Source organism: Grampus griseus, assembly GCF_964374135.1.
Source record: "Grampus griseus genome assembly, chromosome: 4".
NCBI lineage: Eukaryota > Metazoa > Chordata > Mammalia > Artiodactyla > Delphinidae > Grampus > Grampus griseus.
In genome coordinates, this window is record NC_138997.1 from 41,298,775 (window position 1) to 41,323,936 (window position 25,162).

Genomic DNA, 25,162 nt, shown 5'->3' on the forward strand with positions numbered 1-25,162 from the left:
CAATATTAAGCTCTGGGTAAAAGAGCATATCAATCAGTCAATCAATCAATCAACCCAGGACTAAAGCTGAAAGAAATACCTAAAAATACAGGAAAACATGCTATCAGCCGACCTAAGCAATATTAGGACAAAATTCTGGAGGTGTCAGTAAAACATTATCAAAGCACTAGGTTTCCCTGTATGCATTTATTTTCCCATTTGGTTACTTACAATATACTGCTCATTTTACTGAAACACTCGATTTTTAAAAACTTAAAATCCATAGCATTTTCAAAATATTTTCTTTTTCTCCCGTCTTTCTACTTTTATGATTCCTATTATTATAAATCTTTGTTCCTTTTATCCTGTTCTCTAACTGGATACTGGTCAGGGAGTAATGAGAAACATGAAAATAACGAGGCCAACTAATTGTGTCATTAATTAAGTACTTACTAAGTACTGGGTTAATCTCTTCACATTGTCTCACTAAGATTTTAGGACAATCCACTACCCCTATGTTACAGGTGAGGATTGAAGCTTAGAAATGTTAAACAGCTCAAGGTCTCAGGTTTTGTAATCCCAGCTCAAGGTCATTTCCATGGGAACCACCCTCAATTAGGACATATACCTCTTTAAATGTTCTTATAATCATATAATATCTTGTACCTTTCCTTCATACTTCTTATGAGAGTTTGTAATTTTACATTTATTTGTATAATTATTTGATTAAAGTATTTCTCCCCACTACACTCTGATTCTAGGATAGCAGAAGCCATGTCTATTTTTGCTATTACTGAGCCTGGTACATAGTAGGATTATAATACATACTGAATGAATAAATAATGAAATGACTTAATTAGTGAATAAATGAGTCTTTATCTAACCCCAGAATTTGAGAGTTTTAGATTAGGCAGCAAAATTGCTTTTTTTTTTTTTTTTTTTTAAGCAAAATTGCTTTTTAAATGAAGTCCTTGGTGACAGAATATGCAAAGTGCTATATAATATGCCACATTGAGAAGTACTAGCTCAATGGCCTGGGTGTGAATCCCAGCTCCACCACTTTTTAGCTGTTTGATCTTGGACAAGTTACTTAACTTCTCTGTGTCTATTTCCTCATTTGCAAAATGCACATAGTAATAAAACCCACCTCATACAGTTATGAGGATTAAATGAATGTGTGCCTTGTGCTCATAGAACGGTGCAGAACAGTGCATGGTGCTTAGAACGTTCTGTGTATACATTAGATATTATCATTATTCAGGAACTTACTTAGTACAGAAAAATAAAATGCCCCAGGCCAATTTCACTCAAAGACTCCATGTGATAGTGTTTATTCATTGGCTCAAACCCCCTGTTTTGGTCCTTCTTAGAGGAGGATCCTAAAGGTATTCATCTTAAAGATGTGGCCCCAGGCTTTTCATCTCAAACAGAAAATACCCAACATGAGTTCATCTTGAGATTTTTACTAATCTTTCACCTTTTAAGTTCAGAACGAAAATACTTAGTGAAATTATTTAAAAATTTTGAGCATGTATTATAAATATCCCTTTAAAAATATCTAATGCTCTCCCAACTGGGCCCAAATCCTCTACAATCTTTTATCAATGATCATAGAATGAGGCAGAGTGATCAGGGGCCTGACCCAGAGTCCCACAGTCCCAAATTTCATCACAGCCCTGCCACCGATTAGCGGTCTGGTCCTGTGTAAGTCTGGTAACTGCTTCTTGTCATGTTTCCTCAACTAGAAAGTGGAGATGTTATTTACTAGATGGTTGTGAGGGTTATATGAGATACAGTTCTACAGGCCCTGGTAAGTCAGAAATGCTTAGTAAAAGTTTTCTTTTCTTTTTTTTTTTAAATTTTTTATTGAAGTATAGTTGACTTACAATGTTGTGTTAGTTTCAGGTGTATAGCAAAGTGATTCCATTTTATATATATATATATATATATATATATATATATATATAAAATATATTTTACATATACTATATATATTCTTCTTCAGATTCTTTTTCCTTATAGGTTATTATAAAATATTGATTATAGTTCCCTGTGCTATACAGTAGGTCCTTGTTGGTTATCTATTTTACACTGGGTTGGCCAAAAAGTTCATTTGGGTTTTTCCATAGGATTTTACAGAAAAACCCAAACAAACTTTTTGGCCAACCCAATATATAGTAATGTGTATCTGTTACTCCCTTCTTATTTTCCAATAAACATCCCAACTAGGACCTGGACCAATACCCTGCTATCCTTTTGTGCCTTCTCTACTCACTTGTTAATGTTTCTCCAGTCTTCCTAGGACAACAGTCATCAGGTGGCCCTTCTTCATATTTTCCATGTGCTCTCAAGGCTCAAAGTGACAGAAGTACATTAGTGAAAAGAAAAATGAGACATTCAATGAAAACGCCTGAACGGGAATTTGTCTTCAGGTCTGCTCTGACTGGCTACTTGGGTTTGAGCAAGTTATTTAACTTTTCTAGGTTTCCTGTTGCCCATCTGTGAAAACGAGACTAATTCTCCATGAAGCATATCCTGGAATTGCTTTTTCCTTCCTCTGCCCTATCTGTTTAGATCTGTGTCATAACAGCAGTAACAGTAGTACTGTTTTCAATTTACACTTTCCAGAATCTTTCATATTATTTGGTCACCATATCGAAATTCTGAGGTTTTCCAGTTGGACACTATCACTCCATTTCCAGATAAGGAAAGTAAGCTAAGACAGGGAGAGGATATATGACTTGGCAAGGTCACAGAGACCCTAGAACACAGATGTATTTGACTGTGGTCTGTCAGACTTCTATGGTACATGGTATGCATTGCGCTGGGCCAAGCGCTAGCAATAAAACAACAGTCCCATACGTTTTTGTAATAGAATACACACACAAAGATAACTGATATCCGAAAGTAATAGATGTTAAGAGCCAAATGAGTAAACCACAATTCCTTTTCATCTTATTGATTAGCCTGTGAAGAAAGAATCCCTTCTGTTCCTTAGGTGGAATTCCCCTATTGTTGTGTGACATAGCCCTATCTCTTGCGGATTCCATGAAGAGCTCCATGGGAGAAAGATTAATTTTACTTTATATTATTACTTCAATTTTATGAAAGCACTAGGCCTTGGGATGGGTATCTTTCAACAATGGTCTATTTGGACTTTAAATAGTGTATGTTTTGATACATAATTTGAAATTCTGTAGCACAACAAAAATCAACATTGGAAATTATCTTGATAATTTTCTTGTGAGTTTTTTCTTGAGCCCATGTTTTAGGTCTGATTCAATGAAAAGTATGCAGAGTTTCAGTTTCATTTTTAGTGAAATTGAGAAGCAATAGATTGACTTTGAAACTCCACAACAAGAATAAACACTAAAAGAATGTCTGGGATATTTTTTTCTATTAAATTTTTTCTATTAAAAAAATTACATTTTCTTAGGACTTTTGGTAGCACTTTTAAGGAATATTTAAACTTTTGAATGTATCGTGTATTCCCACAATTCAAACATGGTGAAGCATGAAAAGGTGTCTTGAGAAGTTTCCTTCCTGTCTCTCCCTCTCACTGCCTTCCACTTATGTAGGTCCCATCTCTTCCCTCAAATAGCTAACCACTATCAGTTCCTTGTTTATCTGCCCAAAGATTTTTCTATGTAAAAAATAATACAATACAAATATATATTCCTTCTTGTTTCCTTCTTTTATATACATTATAGCACATACTACATAATAATCTGTACCTTTTTCCACTAAACAGTATATGAACATTTCATATCAGTACATAGTTTCCTTATTATTGTTTATTATACTAGCTAAGTGCTTAATTCTGTGAATGTATCAAAACGTATTTATCCAGTTCTCTAATGATGGACAGTTAGTTGCTTCTAATATTTTACCTGAGGAAATGAATTACTTTGTTCATGTGTTACTTCACATACTGAGTGGAGTGTATCTACAGGATGATTTTCCTTAGCTCATATGGGTGGATCAAAAGATGTGTGAGCTTGTAATCCTCCATGACAGTGGATTTTTGCTAATTTGAGGAGTGAAAGAAAAAGATAGCTCAGTATAGTTTTAATTTTGTCAGTATGAGTCAAACTGAGCATTTTTCATTTGTGCAAAAGCCTTTTCAGATACAAACTGTGTGTTCATATCCTTTGCTGGTTTTCTCTTGGACTGATGATGATTTTCATTCAGAACAAGTACAATTAAATAAGTGTATATTCACTATTTCCTAACTTTGCTATGGGATAAGCATCTTTGTTAGGAGAAGGTGGCCATTCTTACCTCCTTTGTATTTGAAGCTATAGGTGGTTAGTTTCAGCAAGCCCTAACGAACCCTGCATCTTTTCTTTCTGTTTTTAAGATTTGGCCAAAGTTGAATTTGAACAAATAGAAGCATAATTATCCCCAAAGTCCTTCTCTTTCTATTGCACTCCTCCACGTGGTTGAAATCTGCTCAATATATTTGAAAGAAACAACAATTTCAACTAAGACAAACTCCCAGTCTTTCTTCCTCTGTAAGTCATTTTAAAATCATTTCACCCATTCTTACAATAAGAACTGGAAGAACCCATAATGTGAAAAGAAAAAAACCAAACACGGAACTGTCTACAACAGAATGAATCTAACACTATCACTAAATGATTGCTTGCTCTTTTTTTTCTCCTTAGAAGTTTGAAAACCAATTTTTTTTCAATCGATATACAGTTTTTAGAAACTTGGAAAAATAATGGCGTGTTCTGATTTCTCTAAACATGCTGTAAAATTAACCTATTGGCTTCCTAGTACACCACATAGAAAACAAAGAAAAGCTGGAGTAAGAGAGGAGGATGAGGTGGCCTATGTGCTGAATATTCACTGATTGATTGATTGATTGATTGAGCATGTATCATTGAGCAGTAATTAAGAGCCACCAGGCCTTCCACTGAACACTGCCAATATGTAAATAAGGAAGGTATGCCCCTTGCCTTCTCAGAGCTGGTGTCCTAAACCCGTCTCTGTTTACCCTAATTAAAATGAGAATCATCTGGAACAGCTTTACAACAATACCAATGCCTGGGCCTGAGACAAGAAATGCTAGGGATGCAACTCAGGAACAAATATTTCTTAAAATTCCCCAGATGATTCTAAGTGAAGCCGGAGTTGAAAACCACTGGTCTAACCATATCCCCAGAGGTAGCTACGAAACCACAAAATATTTTGAAGAGGAAGTGGTCATGGGAATTTTGCTGTGATGTAATATGAACTACGTAGCATCGACTTTGAAGCATTCTTGCCATGTTTAACTTAAAAACAAAGCTTTAAGACCCGCTTTCCAATTTATGGATAACTTAGAGGATAGAAGGACAAGTTAAATGGGACCTTGAGGAAAAATATCAGACAATTCCAGAAAGTGGTTCTTTCCCCAAGACAAATTGATTGGTTTCTTCACAAAAGGCAAGGTCAAGAAAAGCAGAAAAGGGCTGGGAGTGGGGTGGGGACTGGTACAGATTAAAAGAGAATAAAGAAACAGCAACCAAATACAACACTTTGATTATATCCTGGTTCAAAGAATTCTTGGGGATAATGTTGAGGGACAATTTAAATTATATACTAGAAATTAGATGATATTAATTAATATTGCTGATTTTTCTTAGGAGTTTGGATATATCAATATTTATGCCAAGAATGTCCTTATATTTAAGAGATGCATACTGAAGTATTTAAGAGTGTCAGCAACTTTCAAATGGTTCTTCAACAACCCAAAATGGAATCATACATACAGATAAAAAAATATAGTCATATCTTTTTAAGAGGTATTACAGATGAAAGAGGCTTCTGAATAGTGATGATAATTATATTTAATTAACTACTTTTTATTGACTTCTCTGTTCTAGATACTGTACTAATGACTTTATACATATGGTATTATTTCATTTTTAAAGCAAGCATTATTTTTTTAATTTCACAAATGAGAAAACTGAAGGGTGAATAAACAACTTGTTCAAGTTCACACTGAGCCAAATTTGGAACCAAGCTCTTCCTGTTTCCACTGTGGGTGATCTTGATCTTTACGCAGCATTGCTCTGCCCCCAAACTGCACCATAACCACTTATGTGGTAAAGGAGAGTGCACGCGCTTTGTATTTACTTCCATTACAACACTTACTACAATGCAAGCAAACCCACCTAATGCTTATGTGTCTACTCTATAGACTCTGTCCTCCTTGTCATACAAAGACCATGATCTTTGGAGTCAGATCCACCTGGATCCAAATCTTGGCTCTGTCATTTATTAGATGTTTGTTCTTAGGCAATTTTTAAAAATTTCTCTCAGTTTTGGTTTCCTCTTCTATGAATATGGACATAATATTAAGTGCCTTATAGGATTGTTATGCAGATTAAATAAATATCTAGAGAAAGCACTTAGCACAGTCCTGGTATGTAGTAAATGCTCAGTAAATGACTCCCCTCTCCTCACCTTTTAAAAAATTTAATTTAGATGGCCACAAAGGACTTTTGCTTATACAGAGTAACCCCTGATGCTCCATGATTGCCAATGCTGGACCCTGCAATTGTATCTGTTACCTATCAACTTGGCATCAGGGACCATGGCTTTGAATCCCTAAAACCTACAACAGACTCAACTAGTGTTGAACAAAATGTGTTTGTTAGTATTAAATTATCAGTATGATAGCCATTGTGACTTTATTAGATTGTGTCAGGTATTAAAATTTCCCTCTAGGAACTTAAGATTAAGATATTTTCAATGGGTTTCTAAAATTCAGGCAGAAACAGTTATTTGTAATATATTTTGGGACTATTAAAGTTCGAATGGAACTTTCAGGTAAATGGAACAGTATGAGAAAAATCATAGAAATGGGAAAAAGAAACATTTTTTTCCAGAGATAGGCAGTGAACTCAATTTGATTCCTATGTATATAAAAGCATAACTAAGAGGTAAGATTGTTGGGAGATTGGATTGACATATATACACTAATATGTATAAAATAGATAACTAATAAGAACCTGCTATATAAAAAAATAAATAAAATAAAATTTAAAAAGAGGTAAGATTGGAAAGTTTGGTTGAAAGCCTTCATGCTTCAAAATATAGCAAACCACCATCAGTTTTGGAGCAAGTGAACAACTCAAGTTCCTGAGATACCACATATCAGGGCTAGTCTAATCTAGAAGTATACTGTATGTGTATCTGTATGTGTCTTTTTGGGCAGATGCAGGGGTGGCAGTCAAGTAGGTGGTCATTTCTCTAATCTCTGAATGCAATGGGACTGTAAATGGCAAGGGAAAACTAGGGAAATTTGGGGGGGTACAAAAACAATAGGATATAGCCGCTGACTGGATATAGGCAACAAGCCTGGATAAAGAGGCCAAGCTGGCCTTGAGGTCTCAAGCCTGAGTAACTGGGAAAATAAAGGTACCATGATCAGAAGTGAGAGAGTCATAATGGTGAGCTGTTTCAAGGGATGTGAGAAATGTCCTAATGGAAAAGGTGAGTTTGCTAGACCTCTGCTTTCTTTTAATTTGTACCACCACAACCCACCAATAGAAGCAGGTCATCATAAAGCTGAAGCCTTAAAACTTGAGATGAGACCTATCTCTCCTTAACTTAGGCAGCAAAACACCTAACATCCTATGCGCTGATACCTCGGCACAGAGCAAAGGAAAGGGCGTGAAAAGTCTCTCTTGGAGCCAGTAGGCACAGACTGGCTTAGAATAGCCCTAGCCTGAAGCTTATGGGTGTTTCCATAGGATCTATATCTCCATCTGCTTTATGGACAGTCTGGTTGAGAAAAAGGATATAATTGGGGGAAAGTAAGTTTCAGGGAGCTACATTGTAGATTGAAATATTTCACTCTGTTATTTATTCAATAGACATTGAACACCTACTAAATACCAAGTATTGTGAGTACTGTTGGCATTATAGATTGGGTCTTTGCTGGAGTGCATTTTTTAGTCTAATTATTCTATTAGCATTTGTATTCTAAAACTAATTCTAATAGTAAGCACATAAATGGATAGATAAGATAATTTTAGAGAGTGATAATATTCCCCTAAGGTTCTCTTGAAGTGCCTCTTCATTCTTAGAAATGACCTAGAACTTACCTGTCCTGCCAATACTCATGACTGACTCCGAATCCTTCAGGGCTTACTTAAGAGGAATCTTCCCTGACCCCTCTAAGCAGAGCCCCACAGCTCTTCTCCATCCCAGGACTGATCATCATCTGTAGTGATTGGTTATTATTTATTCCCTTGTTTAATGTCTGTCTTGCCCACATGGATGGTAGCCTCATGGTGATAGGAATCTTGTCTATTTCGTTTTCTTTGGGTTTCCTTTTTCCAGGGCCTGGCCGATAGAAGGTCCTCAGTAAATATCTGTGGAATTAGGGTGAGCAACCATGCCAGTTTTCCAGGAGCTGAGGGTTTGCCCAAGACATAGGGTTTTCTGGGCTAAAACCAGGTTAGTCCCGGGCAAATTGATATGGTTGGTCACCCTATATGGAATGCATAACCATTGGATAAGAAATTAGTCCCCAAAATTCATCACAGACCTTCCATCACTGAAGCTGAATGTCAAGTCTTATTAAACCAGACCCAGAGCAGTGGTATCACTATGCCATGGGATGTTTAGTTGCAGTTATTGCCTCTAATGTAGGCCGAGCCTTAGGGGGAAGTGAAAGCAGATCCCTAGGGACTCTTTCAAGCATCATAATCACTATAATAAGACAGACATTAAACTCCAGGGAAAGATAGCCCATAACCATGACCATAACCATAACCAAGTCAGTGGAGTTGGGTCAAGTCCATCACTTCTGGGCCATCTCAAGCCTCTTGGCTGGCTGCTGAGGTATCCAGATGGAACGAGTCTAAAAGCTGACAATTAAAAACAGTCTTAATATGAAGTAGCATTTGCCAGCTAGAAAACACCTCTGAAATCATATCTCCAATCCCCTCATTTTACAGTTGAGGAAACTAAGAATCTAAGATGTTAACTTCACCAACAGAGAGCCAAGTTCTATAGGATCCTTGTTATTTGTTCCTACACTGACTAGGGTCCCTTTGAAAGAATGGTCACTGCTTTCACTCTACAGGTGAGAAAATGAGTCCCTTCCATTGCTTGCTCTCAACAGGCTGTTCTGTTTTGCATTTTCTTCCTCATTTTGTGTGCTCTGGAGCAAGTTGTGCTAGCCTTTTTGCAAATGACTTATTTCAATATACTGGTTGGTTGTCCCTAAAATATCTGTCTAACAGGTTCAAACATTACCTCTTTGTTGAATCATGAGTTGGTTACTCCGAGGTTTAGAGTAAAAAAATTCGCCACTATGTAAACTGCAGAGAAAGAAAGAAAGAGAGAGAGAGAGAGGGAGGGAGGGATGGGGAGGAAGGAGGAAGGAAGGAAGGAGCAGGGGGAGGGAAATAAAGAAAAAGAAAAGAAGAGAAAATAAAAGGAAAGAAAGTCTAAAAACTCCAATATAAATTTGTGAAGCCTAATATAGGCACCTCATCAGGCTAGATGTTCCTGGATTTTATGTCACTGTGACATATTTTAAAGTCTTGGTTCTGGCAATATATATGGGTTTTTTGCTCACCAATGGAAAGGCACAGTCCAAAATTCACATTCATTTTTATTTTGTTGTATGTTCTGAATGAAAAAATGACAATTGTCTACCATTAGCCTTAATGCAAGAGCAGGGGCAGGGCTAACCAAAATCGCATCTATTTAGTAGTATTTTCAAAACAGTATGTTCTGGGCTTCCCTGGTGACACAGTGGTTGAGAGTCCGCCTGCCGATGCAGGGGACACAGGTTCGTGCCCTGGTCCGAGAAGATCCCACATGCCGCGGAGCGGCTGGGCCCTGTGAGCCATGGCCGCTGAGCCTGCGAGTCCGGAGCCTGTGCTCCGCAACGGGAGAGGCCACAGCAGTAAGAGGCCCACATACCGCAAAAAAAACAAACAAACAGTATGTCCTAGTTCAACTATTTTGGGTGGAAAAGTACAGCTTGTTAGTATCTTGGAAGTTAGAAAGTTTGGGCTCACAACTGCTTTTCGTAACAGCTGGTGTTTGACTTTTAACTTAGGAAGGCAGGGCATTTCAAAGAGAGTTTGTATGAGTTCTTACTGAAGACAATTGTTTTATTTATCTGGGGAACTTTATCCAGACTAAGACATTTTATTTGAGCTTCCGTTATGAATTTCTTGCTGTGAGAGGTGTTAAATTCATACCTCTACAGAGAAGGCCTTGGCCTTTCTTAGGCTTATTTCCTTACATGCTTTTCCTTCAGAGATAATCTCTTTAAAGTCACAGAGCAACACAGTCTGGGCCAGAAAATTCCTATTTCTTCCAGTTCTTTTCAAACTTCACCTCTACAGGCAACAGACATGTCTTTCCACCTCATTTACTCATCCAGACACATCTCATAAGCATACACCCTGACTCTCTCAACAGACCTGAAGTAAATGGACTATTCCACTAATAGGGATATATTTCCATATATTCAACCTCCATTTTCCTTCAGTTCTTTTTTTTTAATTAATTTATTTGTTTTTATTTTTGGCTGCGTTGGGTCTTCGTTGCTGTGCACAGGCTTTCTCTAGTTGTGGCGAGCAGGGGCTACTCTTAGTTGCGGTGTGTGGGCTTCTCATTGCGGTGGCTCCTCTTGTTGCCGAGCACGGGCTCTAGGTGCGCGGGCTTCAGTAGTTGTGGCACGCAGACTCAGTAGTTGTGGCTCGCGGGCTCTAGAGCGCAGGCTCAGTAGTTGTGGCTCATGGGCCTAGCCGCTCCGCGGCATGTGGGATCTTCCCGGACCGGGGCACGAACCCGTGTCCCCTGCATCGGCAGGCGGACTCTCAACCACTGCGCCACCAGGGAAGCCCAACATAATTTATTGAATATAGTTTATGAAGTCTGATTAATAATCTAGACGATGGTTACTTTAATGATAAAGCAACCAAGAGTTTACTATTTTACTATCTTGACTATTAAATAAAATAAATGATATTAGCAATATTTAGAGAATTCTAATAAAAGCTATTAGCGACACCTAAAGAATTCTCCTTTACCATTTCATCAAGAAGTATTTAGTAGAGAATATTTGTCATAAATATTTGAAAACAAATTGTACTTCTATAACGTCAAAGTAGCTCCATAAATTTCAGCCCTGCAGGAATAATTAGGAAGCAAAATCATAGTTTTTGAAGTTTTGGGCTTATCGTCCAGACTCTTTGACTTGTGTAACTTTGTTGTTATCTTGTTGGATGGCCTTAGATCATTTAATCTCTCTAGGATTCAATTTCCTCAGCTCAAAAATGCCTTGGTTGGTGGCATTGGGGTGGGGAAAGATGAAAAGAGATGATCATCAATATTTCTCCCAGCTCTAAAATTTTATTATTCTATTATTCATTTTCTCCCTCCCACTCAGTGTTCTAGGACATAGATTGGTAATTAGTCAAAACTGAGGGGACCTTCTAGCAAAGTAATCAGACTTAACATTGAAGGCTATAAGAATTTGAAACAGAAAAACCTTTTCTTAATTCATTATAAGATCAACTCACTCACAAGAAACCAGACAAAAACCTCTAGAAAGAGAAATGAGAACTAGAGAAATATATGTGTATTTACTATTCACTGTAAAGATTTTACAGGATAAAGAATATTTATCCAAAGAAACTCATGTTTATAATTGAATTTCCACTCAAAAGAATGATACATTGTATCAAAATAATGTGTTTAAGGTTATGAAATATTTCTTTGTCCATGTAGAAAAAATAAATCACTATGAATTATATAATCAATGATGATAAGACTGTCTCATAAGCTTATGATCAGGCCAAGTACTATTATTTCGCAATATCAATATCCCTCCTGAGTTTATTACAACTAATTACTTTATAAGAATAAGTAAAAATTGGCAAATGAGCAAAACAACGATGCTTATAAAGGAAAAATAATAAATTTGCTGTTCAACAGTTCTAGTCTAGTATAAATGAACATATGGTAACTTTGTACATCTTCTTAGGAGACGCTGAAAACCTACTATATCTGTTGTGGAATTTCCCATGCAGTTGTTACATTCTTTTGTACATCTTTAAGATCTGGTAGACAGAAGTGACAGTGAAAGAGGATCACCTAGATGTGTGGAAGAAACTTCCCTGAAGTTACCTTTTCTAGTCAATTCCCTTCTATTTAGTGGTATCTTCATAGCAAATCTAAATGAATGGCTCTCTGTAGTATTTTTAGTGATCCCAAGAAAGGAAAATATATGCCTCTGTAATGACTACCATTAGAACTGATTGACCCTCACAGACCCAATATTCTCCCTAAATGAGACAATGATGTGAAAGAACACTGTAAATGATAACAATTGTTAGGAATTATTATTGAGGAGACCATTCCAAGGCTGATCCAATCATGTGTTTCATCACAAAAATTCCTCTAAGTGGCAGGGTTCATTTTGTATTTATGAAGGGCCCGGGACTCGGAATCTTGAATATCTAAATTTTCACCTCTGTCGTTCATCATCCTTCTTTCAAGTTCCAGGGAAAGGTATGAATAGAGGCCAATGTCAAACACGTACATGCTTTATTACTATGAAATTCCAACATGGCCTCCTCATAAGCTAGGTTGGCCCATGGGCAGAATCCCTTTTACTCAGGCTAGAATGAGGAAGAGGGTATGAAACCAAAGCATGCTAAAAAGCCAGGTAATATAAGGGGTTTTCTCTAAGGTCTAGAGCCAGGCTGGTCTAACTGACCTAACACCCCATCATACCATTGCAGCCATGTGGGAGAGAGAGTCCAAAGAGAGAGGATCCCAAGAAATGGAACCCAGATCCCAAGAAATGAGACCTCTGGCTCCAAAATATCTTTGTCTCTACCTAGCCACACCACTACAGTATTTCCTCCTCCTCTGTGAAAGAGGTGGGGCTGGGGGGAGAATTATGGTTTTTTTTTTCTTCCTCTTCCTTTAAATCTATTCTCTGTGCAAAAGCAATTGCTTTTTTCTTTCTTTTACATAAAATAAATAATTTGGTATCTGTGCAGTACTTAGATATTATAGGGTTTATTTCTTACCTGTTTAAAAAAAATAATTGGGTTTGTGTGTTCCAGAGAAGCTGTGATTAGTTCAGAGATGCTAAAGGGCAAGTTAACCAGCTACAAAGTTATATTCAAATACCTTGCTTAGGAATTGTTCAATGATTTTCTCAAAATTGCATCTGATCATTCTTCACGTTTTTGCTTTATGAAATTCTTGTAATCTTTTATTGACATACACAAGAGGCAGTATACATCATACTTATAAAAAATGGGTTTGTCTTCCTTGGCTTAGAAAGTGAGAAGTTTGAGGCTGCGGTCTAGATTGGCTGTTGGTAACTAGTGTGACCAATGCCTTCATTTCCTGCCATTTATAAACTGGGGCTAAGATTCAGTATCCTTGGACTCTTCATCTTCATATTTCAGAGTGACACTAGAAACTAAATGAAAGAGAATACATGGAAGTGTTTTGGAGAGTTACTTGGCCATTTCACAAGGCCCTTTATGATCCAGAGAGAAGGAATTCAATACGAGAAAAAGCTGCTATTCAACTTGGAGCATCGTTAATGTTTTTCTTACCCTGAAGCCTTGATCCATTCCCTTATACTTTTCCCTCTTTAGTCCTATCTGGTGTTCTGGAGCCTCATTCCTCTTTGATAGGACAATTTTTAAAACTTTGAAGGCCATTATGCTTTGTGAGATTTCCATTTAAAGTTCTTGTGTCTTCAACTGCTGAGCTGGCACTCCACAACTACTAAGCCCATGCACCCTGGAGCCCAAACTCCCAGCAGGAGAAGCCACCGCAATGAGAAGCCCGCCCACCGCAGCGAAGAGTAGCCCCCGCTTGCAGCAACTAGAGAAAAAAGCCCATGAGCAGCAATGAAGACCCAATGCAGCCAATAAATAAATAAATAAATAAATTCAATTAAAAAGTTCACACTGACCTTTAAAAAAAAGTCTACAACAATCTCTTAAAAAAAAAAATAAAGTTCTTGTGTCTTAAGATCATAAATCACAAATAATGTTAAACTTGCATCTGAGACATAATAAATGCTGCTTTGCAATGACAAGAACTGATCTCTGGTTTAAATACATATATCTACTAGTTTTAACAGCAATGAAAAGACTCTGGTTTAATTTTTATTTTTATTTATTTATTTTTTTTGCGGTATGTGGGCCTCTCACTGTTGTGGCCTCTCCCGTTGCGGAGCACAGGCTCCGGACGCGCAGGCTCAGCGGCCATGGCTCACGGGCCCAGCCGCTCCATGGCATGTGGGATCCTCCCGGACCGGAGCACGAACCCATGTCCCCTGCATCGGCAGGCGGACTCTCAACCACTGCGCCACCAGGGAAGTCCAACTCTGGTTTAATTTAAATACACATATCTACTAGTTTTAACAGCAATATCTTGGACATATAAAATGACCAAGAGGTAGAGGATATTTTTCAGACATTATTTCAAAAATCTTACAGTAATTAAATCCATTTTGTAGAGTGAGAAGATGGGAACATTGGAATCAGAGAGATATGGGTTTAATTCATGGCTTCTCCAGCTGAATGGCCTTGGCAGTTATTTACCTTCCTAAGCCTTATTCCCTTATCTCAGAAATGGAGAAAACAGTACCTATATCTCAGAGTTTTAGTGAGGATGAAAGAACATGTAAGCAAAAACCGTAACACAAATATGGTGAAATACTCAACAGTGAGTAAACGGAGAGAACAACATCAATATATGTCAACATGGGTGGATGATCAAAATCAAAAGTTGGAGAGAAAACAGTGAGAAACAGAATGAGACAGATTGCACAATAACATTTAGATAAGTATACTCTTGTGCTCACATAAAACAATACGCCATTGTTCATGAAAGGTGGATCGAAAAACTCACACTAAATAGTGTGAAGGAGTAAGTGCCTTTGGGGTGGTGAAAAGGATCTTAGATGGGAAATGAAAGAAAGTGAAATAAAAGGAAGAACATGGATCAGTCATGACAATTGTTCTAATTTTGTGAACCTCAGGTCCAAGAGGAAAGGAGAAGAAAAATAATGTTCAGCACAAAGCCGGCCACATAGCAGAAGCTCAATACAAGTGGCTATTTTTGTTACTGGAGTGAGGTCTTACTCAGCAGGGGTTTATTTGCATCAATTTGACCAGTATTACTGAGCTTACCAAGATTTACAGAGACAAGCGTTGAGCCAATGGAGTCAAAAGACCAGAAAGAAACTATGACAAGTAAAGAATGGACAGAATATATTTTCATGATAGAGAATACTTAATACATAGTCATAACAGCTATTATTTACTGAGTGCTTACCATGTGCTAGGCATTAATTAATTAAGTAATCCAACTAACACGTACTTATATTGAATGTTTATTGTGTGTAAGACACCGTTCTAGACGTTGAAAATACAGCAGGAAGACAACAACTACAATGACAACAACAGACCCGGCTCTTCTGGAGCTTATATTCCAGTGAGGAGAGGGAGGGAATGATCAGTAAAATAGAGAGTATGTTAAATGGTGGTATAAGGCCTATGGAGGAAACAACACAGCAGGGAAGGGAATGACGAGATGGAGTGGGGATGATGAGATTGCAGTTGTTAAGTAGGAAGGTCAGGGAAGGCTTCTCTAAGGGACACTGTTCCAAACTCATTTTGTGTATTATCTCTTTTAATCTTCTTCTGTGAAGAATTTGCTTTTCTAAACCACAACTGCTGTTTCTCAGATGAGTAAATGGGGGCCCAGAATCTGTCCATGTGTTTTCTAAGGTTTGATCGCTGGCTAAGTTATAGAGACAGAGTTAGGGTTTGAGCCACCTAACTCTGGAGCTGTCTCCGTATATATTATCTCTCATATAGGGAGATGGAAGGGGTCCTGGGGGATCGGCCAGAATGCGGAGCAGGAATGTGGTTTGGTAAAGCATTGAATGAACAGTCTCATGGTATCCATTTTATATTTTTGAGAAATAAATAAACATCTTTTGTTTTGGTGGGAAAAATAACTTCAGAATGTAAAACTGGGCAAAATCTGGGCTGGTGTGTAACCGGAGGTTACAAAGGATATGTCAAATATTTCCATTAAGAAATCATGATTTAGTCCAAGTCTTAATTTATTGCTACAGGACCAGGAACCTCAAGATTGTCAATGACTTGCCCAACCTCATACGGCTTGTTTGTTGCAGAACCAGGGTGGAAAACTGAGCTTGAAAGACTAGCCAACCAGCACAACCACAACAGCTGGGCTGGGCTGGGCCACCCAAGCCTTGGTGCTTTACTCTGAACAGCTGGACCCGCCAAGCCTTCTTGGTCTTAGGGCTCCTTCTTCAAACTGCAGAGAAGCTCAGATAGGTGAGAGTAGACAACGGAGTCACAGGAGACTCATTTACAGAAGAGAAGGAGGGAGTATAATTAGGCAAAGAGAAGTGAGAGGAGGTACAGATGAAGGAAATAAGGGGAGGAATCAGCTAATAGGCAAGGTGAACTTCATGCTGTTTCCAACCCAGCAAGGAGGAGGCGGGAGGGAAGCTGGAGCAGGGACAAAAAGAGTTCCTCTATCTCAGTAATCCTAATTATAGCCCTATAGGATAGGTATGAAGAGTGTTGTTTTACACATGGGAAAACTGAAGCTCAGAAAAGCTACTTTACTTACTCAAGGTCACATGGCAGGCAAGAGAGGCTCCTGATGATTTAAGATTTTGTTCTTTCCTTGCGTCTCTTCCTTCCCTTATTTGTTTTCATCGTTTCTTCCCTCCAGCCTCTTTTTTTTTTTTTTTTTTTGCGGTATGAGGGCCTCTCACTGCTGTGGCCTCTCCCGTTGCGGAGCACAGGCTCCAGACGCGCAGGCTCAGCGGTCATGGCTCAGGGCCCAGCCGCTCCGCGGCATGTGGGATCTTCCCGGACCGGGGCACGAACCCGTGTCCCCTGCATCGGCAGGAGGGCTTTCAACCACTGCGCCACCAGGGAAGTCCCCAGCCTCTTCTTATTCGTACAAATTTTTATTAGAAAAATAGTTTTACCGTTTTTCCTGAAATAGTTATCAAGTATCCAATGATAGAGCATGCGGTTACCATGACAGCACAGCCTTTACTGAGGTCAGACCTCCCCTCTTTGCCTCCAGAAACATATTTCACAGCAGTTTTCCTTTCTTTGTGGAACTTGTAACAGCCACAATTTTACATTTTGTTTGGGTGACCATTTGCTTAACGTTTGTCCATCACTTAACTGTAAGGCTTCCTAATGGCAGGGACCAGCCTGGAGTGTGCCCCCAGCGTTTGGCACAAAGCCTAGCACTCAGGCTTTCTGTAAATATTTGCTGAGCGAATGTTCTTGTGGTTTCCCTCAGCTCTCTTCTGAAAATTAGAGGGACAGTAACCTCTAGCTCATAATTATGTTAATAGATACTGTATAACAGGTCGGGCCGGTATTTACAGGTAGCACACAGGTAAACGAACACACACAGGCATACACATGACTGCACAAACAGCCCCCGGCAGGTGCCCTCAGGAGGGAACGCACGCAGTCCGAGCGAGCCGAACCAGCGTAGTTAAACACGCCTGCGCCGGGCTCCGCCGGCCTCCGCAGCGTGGGAGGACAACCGGTAGCCGCGCCACTGGAGTCCCGGGCCCCCGGGGAAGCGTGGGCTGGCCGCGGGCGCCGGGGGCGGTGGCAGAGTGGGCGGTGAGCTGCGCCGTGATTGGTCTGCGGGGGCCGGCGGGGGGCGGGGCTGGCGGCGGGGGCGGGCACTCGAAGAGAAGGGGGTGTGCGCGGCGGTGGCGGCGGCGGCGGCGGCGGTGGCAGTAGTTTCAGTATAAACAAGGCACCCGACTGGTTGGGCGGAATTTTTTGCGCTCTTTTGCTTCCTCCACTTTGGTTGCGTTGGTGGGCACGCGGAAAACAGCTGGGAAGCCGAGGACCCCGGGTCCATCTGCCGGTGGGTTGTTCCCTGGTCAGCAGTTCTCACGGGAGAAACCGGAGCCCGGCAGCGGGAACGCGCCACCCTGCTGCGCGCTGCGCTCTCCCTGGCGGCCCGGGAGCTGCGCGCGGAGCAGTCTGATCTCTGACTGCGCCCCGGCTGCCAGTGCCCCTGGAGGCGGCGGGAGATTCTGGTCAGCGAGCGCTTGCTGGTGCAGAGCGTCCCGCAAAAGCGGGGGAAGTGGGGAGTCCTCCCGCCAGGCCGCCGAGGGCGTCTGGGGCCGCCCCGGGAGCGGACACGGTGCCAGCAGGTGCTGGGGCCCGGGCGGGGACAGGCTTGGGTTTTGCTTTGCTTTTCTCGCCCCGATCCCGCAGCCAGGCCTTCTGTCTCGAGATCTTGGTACAGTTTTTGAGGATTTGTCTGAGTTCTGGTCGCTTTCATCCTTTCTTCAACCTTTCTTCCCTTCCTGTGCACAGCTAGGTTGTTTCCTTCTACTTCTTGGCTAGTTTTCGTGAGTGTGTGTGTGGGGGGTGGGCAGTTGGGGGTCCTGCTTATTTTTGGTGACGGAGCCTTATAATCTAAGGTCTGACTCTTAGGAAGAGACAAGGGAACAGAGGTCACGTGCTCGCCACTGACGAGGTGATATTCTTTCCTTTCTCCGTTCAGCTGGTAACTTGGGACACAACGTGTCGCCTTGCTGTTGCCCTGAGCTCAGGTGAGTTGTCTCGGGTCACCTGGCCGGGCGATAATAACGTGAACTGTGGGTACCTGGGAGCCTCCGCTAGCGGGGGGAGGCTCCTCTCTCTAGGGGAACCGTGGAAACAACTTCAGTGCTGTACAAGCTGAACAGGGCGGAACAGGGGGGCTGGAGTGTAAGTGTGTGTGTCTGTCTGGGATCCACTGGAGTATTGATTCCCACCTTACCCCAACCTGATCCGCGCAGCTCAGGCGAAAGCAGCGTAGCTAGGTCCTCTGACAGTGCGGAGGGCGGCACAAGTGTAGTAAACCGCAGGAGGGGAGCTCTAGGGAGCCACTTTCTCTTCTGAATGTAGATGTGTCCGTCTTCGCCGACGAATTCGGTGGGTATAGTGTGTATGGATGAATATGCACAGAAATTTGTGTATGTATGTTTGGGCAGAAGGCGTCTCCAAGGAGTTCGTCAGCAGCACCATGTGACGGTGGCCAGGGACCGCTGGTGTGCGTAGATCTATATTTAGCCCTGGATGATCTCTAATGGCCGAGGGAGGGTCTCTGAACTGAGTGCATAAAGGGAAGAGTTCAGGGATCAGGGTTTTGCACTCTTGAATAATGCCTGGTACAGTCAGACTCAGATGGGGTGAATAATTTTTCTTTCCTCCCGAAAACAGTAGCTAGAGCTTGGCATGTGATAGCTGTGTCTTAGTTTAAAACATGGACCATGGTGATAAGCCTGTGCTAAGAAACAAGGAGGTTACAGTTAACCAGAGTATATGCCTGATTGGAGATTTGGAAGGAAAACAACTAGTCAGGTGAGGTTTAGAGCAAATGTAGAATTGACTTCTAAAATGAAAGAAAAATTCTTGGCTGTCAAGATTTTCATAGCAGATTAAAAAGTGTGGCAGCTTGTTAGGTCCTATCATTAATGGTTAGTTTATGGGGGGGGGCAATTGTTGGGCCAAGGAGGACCTAGGGCACTTGACAGAAGTCAGGGTTCACAAGCGCTGCTCTGTTACGCCTTTCAAGCAGGTTTTCTGGAGAAGTGGAGAAGATCGGCTACTGATTAGCAAGTGTCTTGTTGGCATTCTTCCACGACATGTGGGTCAATCCTTTGTCTTCCTAGAGGTGGCAATATTTCTGGCTACTAAGTGTAGTACTTTTCAGTGGTCTAATGGAGTGTTAAATTCTTCGAATTGATTTCTCCCCTGGTGCATTTTCAGTCTTGCTCCATTTTATATGCTCCATTAGACATTTAATCTGATTCCTGAGATCGTTCTGTCTTTTGGAACCGAAAATCACCATAAACTATTTATATTTATTGTTTTTTTAATTTAAGTTATTCTTAGGCATATATTGTTAAATATTTTAAATTTTTATTATTTATCATAATCATTCACATTTCTTATATTATTACTAACATTACATTCTTACAGTCTAACTACTGGCCAATAAACTACAATAGACCAAAAAAAAAAAAAATCAATTGAATAACACCTATCTAGGAAAAAGTAAGAAAATTGAAGGGGCAAAACTAGGTGACTGTTTATGTTGGTAAGTTACCTAATATGGCACCGGAAGTGGTGGGATCAATCTCCAGAGGTGGCCTGGAAGAATTAGACTTCGGAGGAGCATTTGGATGACCCCAAAGAGAGTACCTGCTTGGACAGGAGATGAGAAAATTAGGGTATCCTCCCTTACTTGGGAGAAGAATCTGGAATCCCTGAAGCAGGGACTTAGAATCTTGATTCTGGTGCCACAAATAATAAATGGAACAACCATTATAACATCTTGTAAGGTCTTAAAGAGACAAATTGTACTGTTGAAAATACTGCTTAAGATTGATGGGAATTTTGTCTTTAGTGGTTGAATACAGGTGTTACCCCCCCTTTAGTTGTCCTTTTTGGTTTTCCAGTTAAATCTATAAAAATTAGATTTGTGCAACCCTTGATTATCCTAGGATGACAGATGTAGCCTAGCGCTGTGGGCAGATTTCTGCCTTGGGAATAGAGCCTAGGGTTCTAATCAATCTGGGGCCCTAACAAGTCACTTACTTTCTCCCTATACCTGCAGGATCTGTGAAATTGACAAGGTGTTGAACTAGATGATTTGTGAGTCTCTTTTAGCTCTGTGTTAACTGATTTATCTTGCTGTACTATCACCTCGTTCATTTGCACCCTTTATTAGCTGTGGAACAATGAAGGCTGAAGAATGGTCTGCAGTTAGATGTTCAGCTACTTGGTGTGTGGAAATGAAGAGAGGAGAGTGAAATTTCTTCTTATTGGTGAAAATTATGTAGAGATTTATTATCTGCTTAAGCTGTTTTTTGCTCTTGTTTTTCTCCTACAAGTGTATTTAAAAATGCTATTTTCAAGAAGGTTGAGTCAGGAAAATTTTTTGGACTTTTTAAGTCAGTGTTACTATTTTGTCATTTTAAAACCAGTCTTTTGACCAATCATTTTTTCTTAGGTTTGTGTGTTTATTATTTCATGTCAAGGTACATTTATATCTGGAAGTCATTCAATTGATTCAAATTTTATTAGGAAGCCCTGGTATGAAAATGAGTTTAACACAGGGAAAGTACAAATTAGTCTTGTAAGAAAGGAAAGCACTTTATAGAATGCTAGTATCCTTCTATTTATCTAAAAGGGAAGAATGGAGGGGGGTGTGGGATAAGGGTAATTTTTCAAGAACTTGCAGCCAAAAAAATAAAACTATCCCGGTAACCATGTTCCACAATAAATTGTAAATAGAAAATTCTACTTGTTTACTGAATGTCCTCACTAAGTATGCTGAGGTGAACGGGGTTTAGAAACATAAACCCTTTTAGTAAAGGATGCTCCCCATTTGATATTCTATAATTTAGCTTGAGATCTATCGTGTATAAATGATTCAATTACTTATATCTGTGCTGTTCAAGGTAATGGCCCGTGCTGTTCAGTAAATAGCCACCTGGGGATATATGAACTTAAGTTTAACTAAATTAAACAAACAAAAATTGCCGTAGCCCCATTTAAGTGTTCGATAATAGCTACGTGTGGTGAATGGCTGCTGTATTGGACAGAAGAGGAACATTTCCAATATTCCAGAAGGTTCTTTTTTGACAACACTTAATTAGATAACGATGATTCTGATTTTCCAGAAGATCACTTTTATTCCTCTGGGAAAATGACAATTAATTCTCATCATAGACAGGCACCCAAGACAGGCACCCAGACATAGACTGGCTTTATATGTTTTCAACTGTATATCATGAGCAATGCCACTTTCCAAAGTTCAATAATATTCCACGATCCCAAACACCAATTTCTCAAATTTTTCCCCCAGAACTCTAATTATCCTTTGAATTTTTTAAACCAGCACCTACTGTTACTGCTAGAAAGCACTAATCCTTTCAAAGACAAGGCACGTGGAGCCATCTACTGTTAAGCTCAGGAACTGCATGGCAGTTGTAGATTAAAAACATTGCAGGAAGAATGTCAACATGCGCTGTGATCAGTTCCTACAAAAAAAAATTAGTAAAGATTTATCTCATAGAAAAGTTTTAAATGATTCTCCAGGCCCACTTGTAGTTGCCACGTACTGAATTGTTGTTTTGTGTCTTAATAAACTGCTGACAAGATATACCCAAGACAAAAGATGACAAATTTTAACCTTGTTTTTCTTTCAGGGAAACCAAAGATGGTAATTATTTGAGTCAGAATCCCTTTCCTCCATTAATTAGGAATTAATGAAGAAAAATTTAAGTAGCATCTAGGACAAATCAAGCAAAATGCACATTCATTTTTTAATGTGGAATCCTATAATAAATCAGGAAATACCACCATTCCATCATTGTAGAGAGAAATAGGACCTTCTTTCCTCAAAAATACTGATTATTTCCCCTTGACCATGAAATCTACAAAGCATTTGAGGCTCAGTTCCAAAGAATGTACTTATCTGGGAGTTACTTACTTTTTGTTCACATGCCAAAGAAGTGAGTTGATTCTGAGTCGTCTACTCTGTTTTGTTTGTAATCTCAACACAATACCTCTTTTTTCAAGGAGGTTAGCAGAGGTGTAGCATTTCTAGTGTCCAGAGATGCTGCTAGAAAGAAATGAGAAGATAATCTTTGAGACTTTTTTCAAGCTCAAAATAAGCATGTTTTATACAGTGTGGGAGACTTGACTTTTACTTTCCCCTAACTTGAATCCATAGTTAGAGAAACACTCTCTGAGCGTACAGTCAGCACTTGTATTCTGAGATCCAGCCGTGCCAAAAGGAGGCTAAAAGTACTTGAGATCCCAGCTGGAGTAAAGTTGAAATATGTGAACTCTTTCTCATTCCGATCTCTGGAGCCTTAAATGAAAAAAGGAAGAGGCTGCATCTCACCAAAGTGCAAAGTTCCTTTGGAATTTAGATGGGAATTTGGGAACCAGTCATTGCCGGATCTTAAATTAAGCCTCTCCTCCCTAAACAAATATGCTTTCAAAGTTCAACTGTGATAGGGAGGGCTTCCTCTACCTCGTTTGGACACATGCCCAGCATTTGAACAGAAGCGAAAGGATAGCAATCAATATAAAGGCATTGGATTTATTAAATATTTCACTGAGGTGCTCTGTGATGAAATAGGGGCTGAAATAAACCTTTTTTATCTTGGACTCCTACCTTTGCTATCTCATTCTCCTGAGTGTAAAGGAAATGCTGACTTGACATCCTGGCAGAGATTTACCAAACACCTAAAGCAGTTGTTGAAGGATGGCTTTTGATTTAGTTCCCACACCCATCTTTTCCTGGCCCTCTTCCAATTGGAATTGTCACCTGAAACCACCTTAGACTGATGCACCTGCCTCCTCGTAAATAACCTTGTGCTAAAGCAGTCACTAATTCAAACACAGTCTGTTGTTTCAAAAAAGGCAGCTTTTCATCTGGTGCTTTAGTTGGTTTGAAACCATTAGGCATGCCTTTCAAATCCATTCATCCCTTAAATCACCTAGAGCTTGCTTCCTTGCTGCTGGATCAATGTCATGCTGAACTTTTGCAGGGTCCTTGGAAGGACATGATATATCTTTGTGACTGAATTAGCTGCCCCGGTAAGATATCTTGTCTGTCAACCAACTTTTCAGCTTCCCAAGTTAAATATAAGAAAGAACATTCATCTTGTATATGTGGGTTGGATATCTTTTACTTCCTCTTGGGAAGTTTTCCAGAAGAACCTGTAATCTGTATGCTAATTTTGGCAGCTCAGAGCTTTCTTTTAGCCTGGGTCATTGTTTTTTTGTTTGTTTGTTTTTGGGGTTTTTTTTTAACAGTACGCGGGCCTCTCACTGTTGTGGCCTCTCCTGCTGCGGAGCACAGGCTCCCGACGCGCAGGCTCAGCAGTCATGGCTCACGGGCCCAGCCGCTCCGCTGCATGTGGGATCTTCCTGGACTGGAGCACGAACCCGTGTCCCCTGCATCAGCAGGTGGACTCTCAACCACTGCGCCACCAGGGAAGCCCTGGGTCATTGTTTTTAAAACCAAAATCTGTTTCCCATTGTCTCATTGCCTCCCCCTTATCCCAAAGTGCTCCCTCAATGTGTGTGTGGGGGAGCTATTTAAATATCTCTATGCAAACCGAAAGAAGTGTCTTTTTCATTCTCTTTAACGCCATTGGATCAGTACTACTAGAAAATATTTACATGTATTGGTTGATTTCTAAGGAGCCAGTCTTCAATGTGTTAAAACAAGGTTCCCTTCAGAACCACTATGTTCTCTTTCTTTGAGGAAGTAGATAAATACGATGCAGGTTCTGTACAGGCCAGCACATGTGCTTCCTAATCTGGAGTCTGAACTCCCTGAAAGTATATACAAACCTGTTGGTCGATTTCTCTGGGGGCAGTGTGTGGAGAAGTTGTGATCTTTTCCTAAAAAGTTAAGAGCTACTGGCCAAACAATATATTCTGAGTTTCCAGCAACTGGCTTACAAATGAAATTTTGCAAGGTGAGAATTGCTTGTGAGATTAACCTGTCCTCTGTCTTATCTTACTGGTAGTGATTTGAATAGAGTTAGCAGCTTTTTCAAGCGTCTCATATAAATCTCACTTTTTCCAAAGGAGTTAGCTACTTTGAAGTTTGACTTAACAGCAAATTAAGGCCAGTGCTTAATGCTGTCACATATTCTCATTTTGGAAATAGTCAGTTTTTCCTAAACCAGAGTTTTGATTAGCAGGTCCCCATAGCAGGTATATTGGGTTGGGCAAAATTTGTGCTAAAGAAGGATGGCAGACAGTGGAGAAGTTGGTGTTGAGATTATGTTGGAAAGGGTAGAGAAGAGTAAATTGAGAGTTTACAGAACCCAACAGACAGAAAATAGTAATTGTGAGCTGTAAAGAGAAGATTTGCTGCAGATAAGAAGTCAGAGCTACATTGAGATTAAAGAAAATAAATGGAAGCTGTGGGGTAGGAACCGCCTTACACTTAGCCCTTCTTCCACCAGGGAGGCTTTAGCAAATGGTTCCTGGAGTTAATAGCATCCGGGGCTAAATGCTTCTCTGGATTCTCATGTGCAGTACTTGGATATTCTATGAAT

At 40.0% G+C, this 25,162-nt stretch overlaps 1 protein-coding gene across 2 annotated transcripts in view; it reads left to right on the forward strand.

The window, feature by feature from the left end:
• Positions 1–17,827: 17,827 nt before the first annotated feature.
• RASGEF1B (RasGEF domain family member 1B) overlaps positions 17,828–25,162 on the forward strand; it is a 34,762-nt gene continuing 27,427 nt past the window's right edge. Inside the window, exons 1-2 of one of the 2 annotated variants that reach the window (XM_082653496.1) lie at positions 17,828–17,937; positions 18,586–18,634. The gene's annotated coding sequence lies outside the window, so the exon portion shown is untranslated. The remainder of the gene's footprint in view (positions 17,938–18,585; positions 18,635–25,162) is intronic. The other variant, XM_082653495.1, reaches the window with a different exon arrangement.